Genomic DNA, 15789 nt, shown 5'->3' on the forward strand with positions numbered 1-15789 from the left:
ATTAGAAAATCAATTTCTTGACATCAATGACAAAATAATAATATCAAGATAGTAAAACATCTTTAATCAGTTATGTCCATAATCATTAACAACCTTCTCAATATCCTTATTGAAATGTCAACAATCTTTCATTGTCTGTTATAATGTAATATTGCCAACACTCTGGGCATACTCCCTATGCACCTTCCACTGAGGATTATCCGTGGCTGATTCTTTTTGCTTTCCTTTTGAAGTACTGGGCCTAATCCTCAAACTCAGCTATTGTTTAGTTCTTTTAATAACAGTTTGAGTTACTATATTTATATTCACATCTTCTTGTCCTGACCACCTTATTGGAGAGAGGGGCTTCTTATCAATTTCCCGCTCCTTGTAAGTTGGGTCTAATAATTCGTCATCATGCCTCAATTCTTTAGGGAGATTGGTTTCTACTTCAAAATTTCTTATTTGCGGGACTGAGAGCCTAGAATAATTTTTCTCTCTAACTTCAAAACTATTCTGGAGGTTGGCCCAAAAGTCCTCCAATCTCGGTTTATGCCCATCATAAGATTTTGGCATCATTTGTTTCAGTTTGACATATGGATCATAAAAGTTTCAGATCATAATTAAACTCTTTTAAGTGCAAGTCCTATAATTCTTGCTCTATTGCCTTAGCTTCTTGAACTTTTGAGTAGGAAAAATAACCAATTGAAACAGAGAAGTCCACACCATTTTTGTGTTTGGAGGATAACAGTGATTGCAACCTGACCATCTTCCTTACATACTCCAAGAGAATCACCCGGTCGTTGCAATACCTAGGCAGCAACATAGGATTTCCTATGAAGCCACTAACTCTGATGTATGTGGACCATTGATTCTAGATGAACCAACATGTCCATTCCCTTATTATTGTTGTCACCTCTGGGCTTATTTTGTAGCTTGCATCACCTGTTAGATTTATAATAATGGGTAAGAGGAAGGCATCATTTATTCTCTTGAAATGTGTCTTTGCATTGCTCAGCGGGAGTTGAGTGTAATACTCCCACACCTTTTGTTGTCCCTCTTCATCATCGAGTTGGCCATCTGTCTGCAGTCCTGGAAATTTTCTTGCTTAAGCAACTACCCAGATAATGTAAGAAGTAAACAAGAATTTATTTGTTTTGTGCACATCAACTAGCTGTTTATGTATTTTATCTGATAATATTTGGGCCCAATCAAAATATTATTTCCCAATCAAAATTGTAGCCATGTATTGAAACATCTAGGGGTGAAAATATCGACAATCTGGCTTTCCGAAGGCCTTTCTCAACATGATGATTAGGTCCCATTGTATCTCCTTGAAATCGGCCCTTAGAATGTCACTAGCCTTCAATCCTGTCTTCCTCTGCTCCTCAAGCCAATTCTCATTCATGTGTCTTTTACAAGAGGTGGTATCCTTATCCCATACCTCTTCAGCTTCCTCCTCAGTTGTTAGTGGGACTTCATCCCTTGAAGGAATGCCAAATACCAAACCTAGCATATCTGCTGACAAATCTATTATAGTTCTGCCTTGATCATCTGTACACTTCCTAGTGTCTGCATTATAAAATTATGCAATGGTCATAATGAATTCTGGGGTTTGGACAAATTGTGGAAAAATGGTAGCCTCTACTAGCCTTGATCTCTTAATTATCCTATAGGGAGCCTCCAACCTTGGATTATCCAATTGAGTTCTGATATCTTCTAGTTCAACATGTCCTACTTCAGTATTTGTTACCCACTTGATCTGATCATCTAATTTGGAAGCATAAGTTCATCCTTGATAGTGGTACTTCATGGTTGTAGGTAGTTTGTCCAATTCCTTATCTTTCTTTTTGGAGGTTCGATCCATTTAATTGCTCTGATCTGTAAGAAAGAACCACAAATTAGCCTATTACATAGTCAAAAATATCAATTTTATCACCCATTTCGGGACTCCGGGGATCCGCAGTTCCGATGTGGACAACTCCTTTAAAAACAATTAACTTTGAAACTCTAGGGTTACGGGGTTACGAGGTGGATACAAGATAGAACAACCAAGCCCAGAACTCTGGGGTGAGATAAGACAATGGAGAACAACCTCAGAACTTCAGGGTTTCAGGGTGAAGACCTCCTAAAAGGGGAACAACCTCGGAACTCCGTGGTGAAATAGGACAATGGAGAACAACCTCGGAACTCCGAGGTGAAATGCACTACAGAGCCTGGAACTCCGACGTTCTGAGGTTCTGGGGTGACAAGAACCTAGGGCATGTACTACCCCTCCCTCAATCAAACTTTTTAGATGCATTTCTTGACTTCACTTGACTTTCTCAGTGGATTTTAGTGGATACATTATATTATAATATTTTACTCAAAAATTATGCTATGATGTGTTATGTTGTAATTTGAGTTGCAGTGTATGTTGTTCATGTAGTATTTCCTTATTGATGGTTAAATGTTATTATATTGGATTACTGACATGGACTAACACATTTATTTTTTTGAGTGTGATGCGTTATATACATGTTTCATGTTTGTGAGTGTATGGGGTGCGAGGAGATGATTTTCCTTCACTCTTTTTGGTGAGATAGGGAACATCACGATTCTTCTTCACTAGTGTGTTTACTGTGGTTTTATATATATACATATGTGGTTCGTTGATGTAGAGAATTGCAGGTACAAGTACCATGTAGGTACGGGGTATCGTCTCCACTTGGCTTCATAGGTCTGAGCATACCTTATTGACCTGATGGAAGTAGAGGAGATAGTTGTAAGGCCCTACATTTTAACCCTAGCCAAGCTCAATAGTGAGCATTGTCAGTCATCCATCAGTTCCCTATATCTGGTATGCAGGTCATGTGTTTATCTGGTTTACTTGAGTTGCGCGTTATGCGTTGTGAAATTAACTATTAAATCTCAAAGTGTTTAATTAGTTAATGTGTTTTATTGGCATATTTAAATAAAGTGGTTAAATTTAATTGGGATCCCTTAGTATTATAAATTGTTAAATCAATTGGCTCAATTCATTAAATTAGGGAAGTTGATTAATTATTATTTCAAATTGTGAAATTAAATCACGTGTATGCATTTTTGAAAAAAATGATTAAATAGTGTTAGGTCTCAAAGGCAACTGAGAGGGGGGGGTGAATCAGTTGTCTATTAATTTAAACCCAAATATAACTTAACCAAACTTAGTGCATAATACCAATAAACCAAACTTTAATGCCGGTAGACAGTTTAGTAGTTAATAATAGTACCAGTAAAGTTTAATGCATGAAACAAAAAGACAAATAACATACACAATTATTTGTACGTGGAAACCCTGTAAGGGGAAAAACCATAGTGGGAAACCTTACCCACAATCAGATGATACTACTATAGATACTATGCATGTACAAATGGGGTCTACACATGCATAAAGGCCAACTGCCTAGAGCTCACTACTCAATCACAAAATGGGAGTCACACTGACTACAATTGGATGGTTAAATCCAATGATAATGTACTGCTCAAAATAGCATCTTCATATGTTGGATTCAGTACCGGTTAAGATCTGATTGTCTTCCTCATACCTTCCTTGAATCTTCAAATGATGTTTACATGTATAGCTCTACTTATATTTGCATATACCTTATTGCAATCCTTCACACTCCTCTACTCCTTAATCTCATAAATGAGATCTTACATATATACCAAGACCTAAGACCAAATGTGTAGGTCGACTCACTAAAATATTACAATTAAATCAATTACAAATGAATAAATATGCGATGCATAATGTCAGCTCAATGCATTTACAACAATAAGAAATCATCTCCATAACGTGTCATGTTGATCTGAAATAGATAATGCTTGCTGGTCCATAACCTAGACCTATTTGCCGATAACAACAAATATGCAAACTCGATTGTACCAATAATCAAATTACCAAAACCAAGTGTTCAAACAATGTCTTCGACATAATCAAGTAGTCTCCAGATGATAACGGATCATCCTCAGTGCCGGTGAACAATATAACCTGCCGGTGAACTAGATACCGGTGACTGTGCATAAGTCACTGAACATGTCAGTGAACATAACCAAAGATCTCCACAAGGATAAGTGTTGATAAGTGTTCTCAAGTGTTGACATCAATGACAAAACCAATGCAACACATCCATAATACCAACAAATAGAAATTGAAAAAAAAAAAAAATATCCCACCCATTGACTTTTTAAATGGGAATTTTGATTTTAGAAATTTGAAAAAAAATAAATTCATTTTAGGAAAAAGTTTGTTTTGAAAGTGCTTTAAGATGAAATTTTGTGATTGGTTGAAAGGATTTTAACCTAAAATAGATATTTTGGGTTAAATTTTCTATTTAACCTAGGCATTCACGCGAATGAGGGAGGAGAAAAATTGGGAAAACAAATTTGGATTTTTCAGTTTGTTGAAGAACTACTGTGGGAAATTGGTAGCTCTTCTTATATTTTCATCCTGGAAAGCTAACTCAGGTAGGAATTTGAATTGTTTTTTATTTAATTAAAAAATAGGAAATGGAATTTCTCTGTGTATTCAAGCTAAACCATTGTTTTTCTTTCTTAAATGTGCTTTTAAATCTGCCTGAGTATAAAAATCCAACTGATTAAACATACTTGGGGGTTTAAATTTTATTAGTTTCCATTTTTCCAATTTGGGGAAAAATTAATTGGCTAATAAAGTTTTCATGAAATTTTAATTTTATCTCCAAAATTTATGGTTAAATATAGTTTGATTCATGTTATATTTTCTTTTAGTTATAGCTAGGAGTAGTTATTTTGTTTCAAAAAAGTCTCCCTGACAAGCTGTTATGTTGCCAAAAATTTCAAAAAAAGAAATGGTTTTTTGAGTTTTTCTATTTACTCAAAAAAAAGAAATTTTCTGAGTCAGTATGTTATTGGGGGGTTTGTTTTTAAATTTCTAAAAAAACATAAATAATAATTTTTAAAAAATAAATATTAATATTATAATTTTCGTGGTGCTTGGGGGAGCCTGGAGCTTGACCCCACACACCACAGTGGGGAGCGCTGAGCAACGTTGTCCCCCAGGTCGACATGTATTTTTAACAAAATGGAAATTATTATCAATTTATATTAGTGAAGATGCGTATTTAATTACTATATTCACATTTATTTTCGAACTGCAAGTCATTTGTCAAATGTATCAGATTATGTCATGTGGTTGTCTTCATGGCTATGATTGTTTCTTGTCAAGGATTTGTCAATTAGTTAATCTTGTGTGAGGGTTGATTTGGACAAGTGGTTTTCTATTGTTTTGAACTCTGTGTACTCTTTCATGTGTATACCTTAGTTTTGGGGAGTTCATTTAATTTTTTGTTTTTGGTTAAGTATCATAAGGGAGAGTGGCTTTCGATTAGGGGTTGCACCCAAAGTGTTTAGCAGGATAACCCATCAAAAATTTTCTTAAGTGATAACTTAGTAATATATGAGGGGGCTTGGTAGATGAAAACACTAAGTAAGATAATTATGCCTCGCTCATGGTTGAGTGCTAGTAAAAACTTGGGATGTAGTGAGAAGGGGCCTGGAATGGTAAACCAACAACCTTGTCCTCACGAAAGGATTGTTTGGGTCCACATGAGACTTGGATGGAGCCGAAAGTTCAGGAGAGGTTACTAGGTTAACCCAAGATGGGGGTCGGGACCTATGGAGTCCTGCCAGGGTAACCATACCAAGCTATGTGATGACACTCTTCCCTTATGGTCACTAGTGTGTATTCTTGTTGATTACATCTGATTTTGATGTGGAGTCATGTTCTGCAAGTTTTACTTCATGTGAGTCTATCCTATCTTGTGAGTTTGACCATGTGTGTGTGCATACCTTTAGGTTTCTAGTGGGTCCTATTTCTATCTCCTAGTATGGTGGGTTGGTTCTTTTTGAGCCACATGATCGGGTCATAGTGCCACTTTCCATTAGGTGTGTTCATCCCTTCTTGCGAGAGTTGGCTTCACAAGTGTTCCAATTGCACTTGGATTCGAGTGTTTTGTTATCTATTTGGATCCCATTTGTCATGGATCGATCTTTGTATATCATGGACCTTTTATGGTCAGTTGTATTAATTTGAATTGTATGCCTTCATGGCAAGATGTAAATTGTAATGTAATATTATCTAATTTTGTAACTTAGTGATTTAGTGAAATGCAATGTAATTTCTATGTTATGATGCAAGCAATATATGTATGAAATTTAATGTAATGCATATGTTTCATTTGAATAGTAGATGTAATGTAATGGTTAGATTCTTAATGAATGAACTTAATCATATTTTCTATAATTAAGACTATTGGATGAATTAACCATTGATTAAGTGTAATTGTGTTATTAAGTTTAATCAACTTAATTGGATTAATTATTGTTAAGTTATGTTAGTGGTAAACCTAGTTAACCAAGTTGGGAAACCCTTTAGGTGTTAAATCTTCCGTTGTGTAATCTAAACTTAATGTTAACTCATGTACCATTTAACATATTAAAGTTTAAAAAAATAAAAATTATTTGCACTCTTATCTAGTGTTTTAGTTTTATCCCTTCGGGGTTTCCTAACGGGGCGTTACATTTGGTATCAGAGCCCAAGTTTCAACACTAGGTACTCTAGTTTTAAATTGAGCCCATTCAACTAGACCTATTTCTAATTCTTAGTGTTTGTGTTTCCCTTGTTAGTGTCCTTGTTGTAGATCTAAACTTTTGTGCTTGTGATGTGTTATGATTATGGCTAGGAAAGCCAAAGGTAGAGGTCATGGAGGTGGTCGTGATCGAGGAAGAGGTAGGGGGCCTGGCCATAGTGTTGTCCATCATAGTCCTTTGCCACAACCCACTCATGAGATTTTAGAGAAGGTTAAATCTATGCATCAGAGTGAGCATATGGAGGATGTTCGACATAGTGAGCAACACACTGTACAATAGGTTCTTGAAAGGGAGGAGCTAAGACAAATGTTTTACAAAGTGCTATCTAGACTTGGCCCTAGGCCAGAGGCCAAACAAAAGGGTAATATGCAGTTTGGAGAGTATCACCAATAGGATCTTGAGGAGAGGGAGAGAGAGAGAGGTCTCCCAGGAGGAGAGAGGTTCCAATAGACAAGGATTCAGTAACTATGGGGTATAAGAGGGATTTGTTGAGATCTCGTCCTCCTTCCTTTGACGGTTTGGGTTCCGGACTTGAGGCTGAGACTTGGTTGATTGACTTGGATAGGTGTTTCACCATGCATCTATATGGTAGTAACACCAAGGTGAGGTGCGCTATCATGCATCTCAAGAAATTTACGTCTATTTAGTGGAGACTAGAGGAGGAGAGGATTGACGTAGACATTAGCTCAGTGTCATGGGAGATATTCCTAGAGAGGTTCAAAGCATTCTTTCTCTCAGTTCAGTGGAGACAATGTTGAGCCTATGAGTTTCATGCATTGCATCAGTTTGGCATGACTGTTGATCAGTATGAGCATAGATTCTATGAGCTCAAACAATATGTTGGTATTGGAAACAACGAGGCTATATTGGTCCAACACTTCTTGAGAGTTCTTAATGACTGCATTAGTGGAGGTGTGAGAGTTTTTGAGCCTGCATCAATTGAGTTACTCATGGCGAAAGCCATGATAGTGGAGAAGAACCTCACCCGAGCTCATGGTGGTTAGTCTAGAGTTCAAATTGGGAGTGTGACTTTCAGTGGTTCTAGATCTAGAGGGAATCAGTCCCAAGATGTTGTACCTTTCAAGAGCTTTCAGAAACCCACTAAGGGTGGGAAACAACAGAAGCAACAAATTTTTCAGTAGAGTTTGAAAAAGTTTCAGGGCCAGCATGGGGGAAACCCTCAGTTTGTAGGCATTTTGAATTTGTTGGCATTTTTCATAGAGTGTATTTGTTACTAATTATCAAATTGCCATTAGTTTTATATTCAAAGTCATACTATATATTCTAGTCGGTTAGTATTATCAAATCATGCAGTCGGTACACATAGCGAAGTCGGTATGAACAGTCTAGTCAGTTACAGAAGAAAGCAGTCACAGAATGCAGTATTCACCAAGCTATTTACTGAGTATTGTTTCATGGCTATCGAGCAGTAAAGTTAACTCACCGAGTTGATATTCACCGAGTGAAATGTTTTACTAGATACATTGAACCTGGACATGCACATGAAAACGTGTTACAAGATCGAGGCACATCTAACCGTTATTACATTGGAAATCACACTAGAAGATTGTGTATGATTGCAAGGTCAATCTAACCAATGAAATATTTTGTTTAGTTATTCATTTGAGGAATCTTTTTTGTAAGATCGAAGCAATGAATTAGATCACCACTGTAAGAGATCCATTTATACAGCATGGGAAGAGAGAAATGTATGTGTGTGTATTTATGAAGGAAGACTGTTATAGAGACACAGAGAGGTCACTGAGAAGGTTATCAGTGAATAGTCAAAGAACAGAGTAAACAGAAGGGTTTACCGAGTTACAATATGGGTTATCGAGGTATGCTATAAGCTAGGTAATCTTATTTTGAGCACATATAATCTGCTATAACATTTCAGATGTAAAGTTGCAAATATTTGTAATGATTTTATTGTAAAATTGTGAAGTTGAAAGAGATACCTTTAACAGGGTAAAAGACTCTAACCAAGTCTATAAATTGTAAATCCTCTAACCAGGTGCAGCATTTATATAGTGTTGTAAAATCCTTTAGTAAGGTAGATCTAACAGATCTTGTTACTCCTAACAGGGTAAGCTATCAGAAATAGCTAAATGTAGCTCTAACTAAGCAATCTTTATTATTGCAGTAGTGAAGTTGTGGGTGCCATCCCCACCATAGTTTTTCTCTCTAACCAAGAGTTTATGCGTGACCAAAATATATGTGTTATGGAGTGAATCATGTATGATTGTTATCTATTTGTTTTAACTTCATTTTATGTTACTGCACTATTCTGTTTATGCATAACAGTAAGGTTATTATTGAAGAAAAGTTTTGGAGTACTGATTCACCCCTCCCCTCTCAGTACATTAGCTTTCCATATTGGGCCTAACAATTGGTATTAGAGCTTGAATCTTGGAAAAGGGTTTAACTACCTAAAGAGAAAGATCTTATCAATGGAAGGATATAAACAATCTCGGAGGATTGTGTATCTACAAGAAGAGCTGGATAATGCAAATCAAGTGATTATAGACATGCAAAGGCAAATGCAAAAATCTCTGAAAGTAAGGAGAAGATTATCTGATGACTTGCAGGATTCTCAAGAGTTAGTGGAACAAATCGAGACATCATCTGAGAACAATATATCTAAAGAGACTGAAGAAATGATTGGAATGTTGAAAGAAAAGAACAAAGCATTGGTTGATCAACTAAAAGCAATGAAAAGGGAACATGAACATTTCAGTACACAGATGATTGAAAATCTAAATGCATTAAGGATAGCTGAGGATAAAGCAAGAGATCTACAAAGAGAGAAACAACAACTTGAAGCTCTAGTATCTGATAAGAATGATGAAATCATAAGGCTAACTGTTATTCAACAAAATATGACAGATCAACAAGGTTATGCACATCATGGAGCAATTCTAAAGAATGATGAAAATCAATCATTGAAACTTGAAGTATCAAGGTTGATTGGTGAACTTGAAACAGAGAAGAAATCCAAAGAAACATTGGAGAAAAGTTATGAAGCATCAAAGATGTTTGATGAGCAACTGAATACAAGACGACCCTACAAAGAAGGAGGACTCGGTTACAAAGGAAAAGAATCAACCGAGAAAGGAATTCATACTACCGAGAGAGGAGAATCATCAAAACAAGCTGAAAAAAGGAATAACATCAAAAGGAAGAAGCCTATTTGCTACTACTATGGAAATCAAGGTCATACTGCCAACATATGCCAGATCAGAAAAGGGTTTTGTAGAAACTACAATAGATATGGACATGGTACTGAGAAGTGCTGGTCTAAGCAAAAGTACTACATGCAGTATCCACACCGAGCAAATACTAGAGGTTACCGAACTCACACAGATCCTTACCGACAATATGCAACAGTACCATGGGATTACAATACAAGGATATGGTGTGAATGTTGTGGAAGATATGGACATATTAGTGCCAACTGTTTAATAAGGTTTGGAGTGAACAACCGAAGATCATGGATAAATCCTTGTATGGCATATTTTCATTATCACAAAGTTGGACATTTAGCTGGAGATTGCAGAGATCAACCTAGAAGAGACACTAAAGAGATAAAAGAAAAATTCAAGATGATTTAGAAAAAGAAGGAAATTATGTCAGATGAAGAAAGCACCTTACCTACCGAGTTAGGTGCACCTATTTCAAATTAGTCAGGAAAAGGTATGAAGGGACTGCATTCTCTAAAGGTTAAATCATAACAGTTCCTATTCTATTATGTACAAAATTCAAAATCTGCATAGTTAGATGCAATTAGTCAATTTATAATACTTTACAGGAAACCTATCAAGTCGGTGTATACAGGAAACCTGTCAAGTCAGTTAATAAAGGAAATTTGGTTACTCGGTTAAAAAAAAAAAGGAGTCAATTGGTAAAAGGTGAACCGAGTGCATTTAATGTTTTGACCTAACTTGCACGGATCCCGGTAAGGTATTTTTTAGTACTTAAAAGTATTTTTGCGGTCATTTTCATTCACCAAGTTTTTGAGAAGCAAAGCAGAGTGAATCAAGGCAATCAAACTTCATTCAGAGTGAATTTTGAGGTATTTACATCAAATCTATTCACACTGTTAAGCTGGTTTCCGATCTAGTCAAATTGCTATTGTCTACCGAGTGTGAAGCGTCAGTCATTTGTAGACCCTAAGGATAATTTGCTAAATCTTACTTGAAATCTACAATGGCACCCAAGATCCAAGATCCCGTAGTTGTCAAAAATGTGGAGAAGCCCTCGTTGAAATATTCTTTAACTCCCAAAGTTGCCTCTGAACTGGATGACGAAATTGCATTTTCACTCATCCTAGATCGAGTCTTGTTAGTAGAAGATGTTAGATTCTTCACCAAATGTCGTGTTGAGGAACTCGGTCATGTCGAGATTAGTGACACATATGATGAACTTTGCACTGATGGAAAATTGGATAGAAAATTTGAGCATATTAAATTCAAGGGATTAACTGAAGCCCTAGTCTATCCTCGTGTGTTCAAACCCCAGTGGGTTAAGTTTGTCCTGAGCAGAGTACATGATGATTTCATGTGGCTACAAGAGAAAACATTCAAGATCACTAAGGAAATCATTCATCTGATCACCGGGTATCCTATCTATGATCATGCACGAGCACAGAAAATGATATCACAAAAAGAACTAATCAGTCTAACTGGAGTAGAATCTGATTACCAAGGATTGAAATTGAATAATGTCACTGATGCAGAACTCAAGTTTGCAATTAGAGTAATTGGTTACTGTTTCTTCCAATCTGCAAGGGAAAATAGTGTACCATGTGCTGCAGTTGACTTGGCCTACAAAATAGTGAAGAAGGGAATGAAAGTAGATTTATGTGAAGTGCTACTGAAGAACTTGTTTGAGAACCTGAACACAATAAGGAAGTCAAAGAAGAACAACTCGACAAATACACTAAAGTTTGGTTCACTTGTTGTATGCATGTTTTTCTACTTTGAGAAGTTCTTTCCCTCACTCGGTAAAGTAGTATGGGAGCTACACCGACCTATCACCCATCAGATCAATGACTTCTTCAGGAAGTTAGGTGATAACTCTAATGATATCATGGATGACTATTTCTACAAATTTCAAGAGAAGATGCACAACAGGTACAGGATTCCACCACAGCTAGTAGAAAAATATAAGGATAATATATGTTTTGAGGTAGACACTGATTATTGTTATGTGAATGTTGTTGAACCGAGGACTCAATCTTTGCCACCAATGGGTTATGAGATTGATTATGATATAACATAGCAGCAAATTGATGCCTATATATCATTGCCACGGCATGCAACCGAACTAAGATATGGAACATATGAAGAGGTGAAGGAAAAAGTAAAAATGAGCATTGTAGTACCTAAGGCTACAAGAAAAGCTACAAAAATGATAAAGGTTTTATCTGAGAAATTTGGAGAAGAATCCTCCTCTACACCTGTCAAAGCAATCTTGCCATTACCAAAGAGGAATCAGAAGCTCAAGAGGCAGAAATAACATTAAGTACAGAGTTGCCCAAGGGTAAAGTTCTGAAAAGAAAGAAACATGACATTTCAAAGGCCCTACCAACTCAACCAACAAAGAGACCCAACACTAGAGCATCAGTTGCATCACTGAGTAAGAAACAAAAGAGTGCTACTGCACCCAAGGTAACCAAGACCTATAAGAAATCTACTCAGAGACTCATTTTGGCAAAAGAGTCGAGTGATACAGAATCTGATGATGCGAACAAATTTCAGATTGTAAAAATAAAAAAGGTAAATATTCATAGTGTTGAAATTTTTTGTGCCAATCTTAAAGAATACGATGGATTTGCAGGTTTTAGATATGTTAAGTATGAGACTAGGAATAATGATGAGAAGTGACAAATTGAATAAGTTGTCATCTATACACTTCTAAAGTTTCTGCTAGCTCCATTAGAACTAGTAAAGTCACTTCTGAGTGAATTATACTTACATATTGATAACAGATGGAAATATGCAATGGACTCAGAGAGACAAATAAGAGAAAGAAGTCTAGCCCATCTATTCCCTAATATGTCCGTAGCAGAAATCAAGGAGCATTTGACCACGTACAATTCTAAATTTCTTGTCAAACAAAGAGCCTTAAAATTGATGAATGGGATATACATAGATGTGGAATATGAGACAAAAGCCAAGTGGCAGGAGATCTTCAAACAAAAGGATGTCGGCGAACAATCTGAAATTGAAATTGTTGATGTCATCGAGCAAGATCCAGATGTCACCAAGCAAGGTCCAAACCTGACTGACACTATTCAAATTGATGAAGATGTAATGGATTAAGCAGCACCGGAGTAGGAAATGATTGAAGGCACTACCTATGCAAAACATGTATCTAATGAATCTATTTTAGAACAAGTTCATCCTTATCCACCGGTGAAGCCACCTGTCTCAATCAAAGCTCCCAAGGACATAAAGCAAGGCACCGAAGGTACCAAATCTGAAGCAACAGAAGATACAACCAAAGATCAGACATCTCAAGCACCGTCGAGCACTGAAAATGTTACAGCTGAGACCCCTAGCACCGAGACACCCAAGGACACTACAATGGCTACAGGAACTGACCAAAGTGTTGCATCTACCAAGCAACCTACAGAGGGTCAGCAAGCCTCACAAGCACTTGTCTTAGTGCAACCAACCAAAGGAAAAGAAAGGAAGGTGAGAAAGCATAGTTTCAAATTTGACTTGTCTAAACCGATAGTGTTGCCCAATGTAGACATCTCCAAATTAAAAGGGCAAGCACTCACTGAATTTGGTGAACTGTGCAAAGCAAAGGCCGAACAGGAGAAGCAACTAGCCATACAAAAGAAGAATAAAGTACTTCAGAAGGTTAAGACACTACTAATAGAAATGCTACCTTCAACAACAGTGTCAACCGATGTAGCCATCCACATTCAACTGGATGAACTCCTTACTCATATAGAAACATTTGGAGTTGATGCATCTGAGTACTTAAGCAAGCTAAAGGATAAAGAGCTTACAAAAAAATGATTGAAGAGGTACAAAAAGCTCTCGCTATAGGAAAAGTAAAGCTTGTCAAATTCATTGCTGAGTTGTCCCCTCAACTCAAGCATATTCTTTATTTATTCCAGAAATTGTGTACATTTTCCTTATTCATAAAAGATATCAAAAATAAAACTGATGCAATTGAGAAAGAGATCACTGATCTCTCAACTAAGTTGACCACCGAGCCTCATTCAGTTCAGAATTTTTATACAAAGCTTCAACAGCTCATGGCTCAACAGTTAGAACTCAGGAATGAAGAGCATAAAATCAGGATGGACATAATGACCCTTCAGACATTATTCCTTCCTCATCTCTCATCAATACAGGAACAGATCAATAGAACTACACGCCTATCAACTACACAAGAGGGAAGCACTCTTGATGGCTTAATATCACTCTTAGCTGATATTCAAGCACAAAATTCATTAATGGAAAGTGTAAAGGATTCACTCTTAGTTGCCCTCACCGATGCCCAGACCAAGTATAAGTCTATTTTTGATCAGTTACCGCCTCTAGATGGAAATTAAGTTTTTGATGTTTGTCAAAAAGGGGGAGTAATATTATAATACTACATAGAGGAAAGTAATACCCGACAAAGGGGGAGTAATACTATATTTAGAGAGTTGGTAACACAGTTTTGAGTATTGTATACAAGGGGAGTATACCGAGCAGAATATACAGAGCAATCAGAGCACACAAGCACATAACAAAACCGAACATGCAAAATTCAGAGTTATCTACAGAATAATGATAAGGGGAGTATATTTGCATATACTATTTCATTGACTATTGTATATATTGTCAAGTGTAGTCATTTTGCAAGTATATAGTTTTTGTCAAACATCTCAACTAATGTCAAAAGGGGAGATTGTTACTACTTATCAAATTGCCATTAGTTTTATATTCAAAGTCATACTATATATTCTAGTCGGTTAGTATTACTGAATCATGTAGTCGGTACACACAGAGAAGTCGGTATGAATAGTCTAGTCGGTTACAGAAGAAAGCAGTCACAGAACGCAGTATTCACTAAGCTGTTTACCGAGTATTGTTTCATGGCTACCGAGCAATAAAGTTAACTCACCGAGTTGATATTCACCGAGTGAAACGTTTTACCAGATACATTGAACCTGGACATGCACATGAAAATGTGTTACAAGATCGAGGCACATCTAACCGTTATTACATTGGAAATTGCACTAGAAGATTGTGTATGATTGCAAGGTCAATCTAACCAATGAAATATTTTGTTTAGTTATTCATTCGAGGAATATTTTTTGTAAGATCGAAGCAATGAATTAGATCACCATTGTAAGAGATCTATTTATACAGCATGGGAAGAGAGAAATGTATGTGTGTCTATGTATGAAGGAAGACTGTTACAAAGACACAAAGAGGTCACCGAGAAGGTTATCAGTGAACAGTCAAAGAACAGAGTAAACAAAAGGGTTTACCGAGTTACAATATGGGTTACTGAGGTATGCTATAAGCTAGGTAATCTTATTCTGAGCACATAGAATCTGCTATAACATTTTAGATGTAAAGTTACAGATATTTGTAATGATTTTATTGTAAAATTGTGAAGTTGAAAGAGATACCTTTAACAGGGTAAAAGACTCTAACCAAGTCTATAAATTGTAAATCCTCTAACTAGGTGCAACATTTATATAGTGTTGTAAAATCCTTTAGTAAGGTAGATCTAACAGATCTTGTTACTCCTAACGGGGTAAGCTATCAGAAATAGATAAATGTAGCTCTAACCGAGCAATCTTTATTATTGCAGTAGTCAAATTGTGGGTGGCATCCCCACCACAGTTTTTCTCTCTAACCAAGAGTTTTTGTGTGACCAAAATATATGTGTTATGGAGTGAATCATGTATGATTGTTATCTGTTTGTTTTAACTTCATTTTATGTTACTGCACTATTCTGTTTATGCATAACAGTAAGGTTATTATTGAAGAAAAGTTTTGGAGTACTAATTCATCCCTCCCCTCTCAGTACATTAGCTTTCCATATTGGGCCTAACAGTATTAATGATATGTTGTCATTGATGTCAATTGAACCGATAATGGTATTCATGTTATTGTTGATATTGTTGTTTTTGATATTGGC

This window comes from Cryptomeria japonica, chromosome 7 (genome assembly GCF_030272615.1).
Source record: "Cryptomeria japonica chromosome 7, Sugi_1.0, whole genome shotgun sequence".
NCBI lineage: Eukaryota > Viridiplantae > Streptophyta > Pinopsida > Cupressales > Cupressaceae > Cryptomeria > Cryptomeria japonica.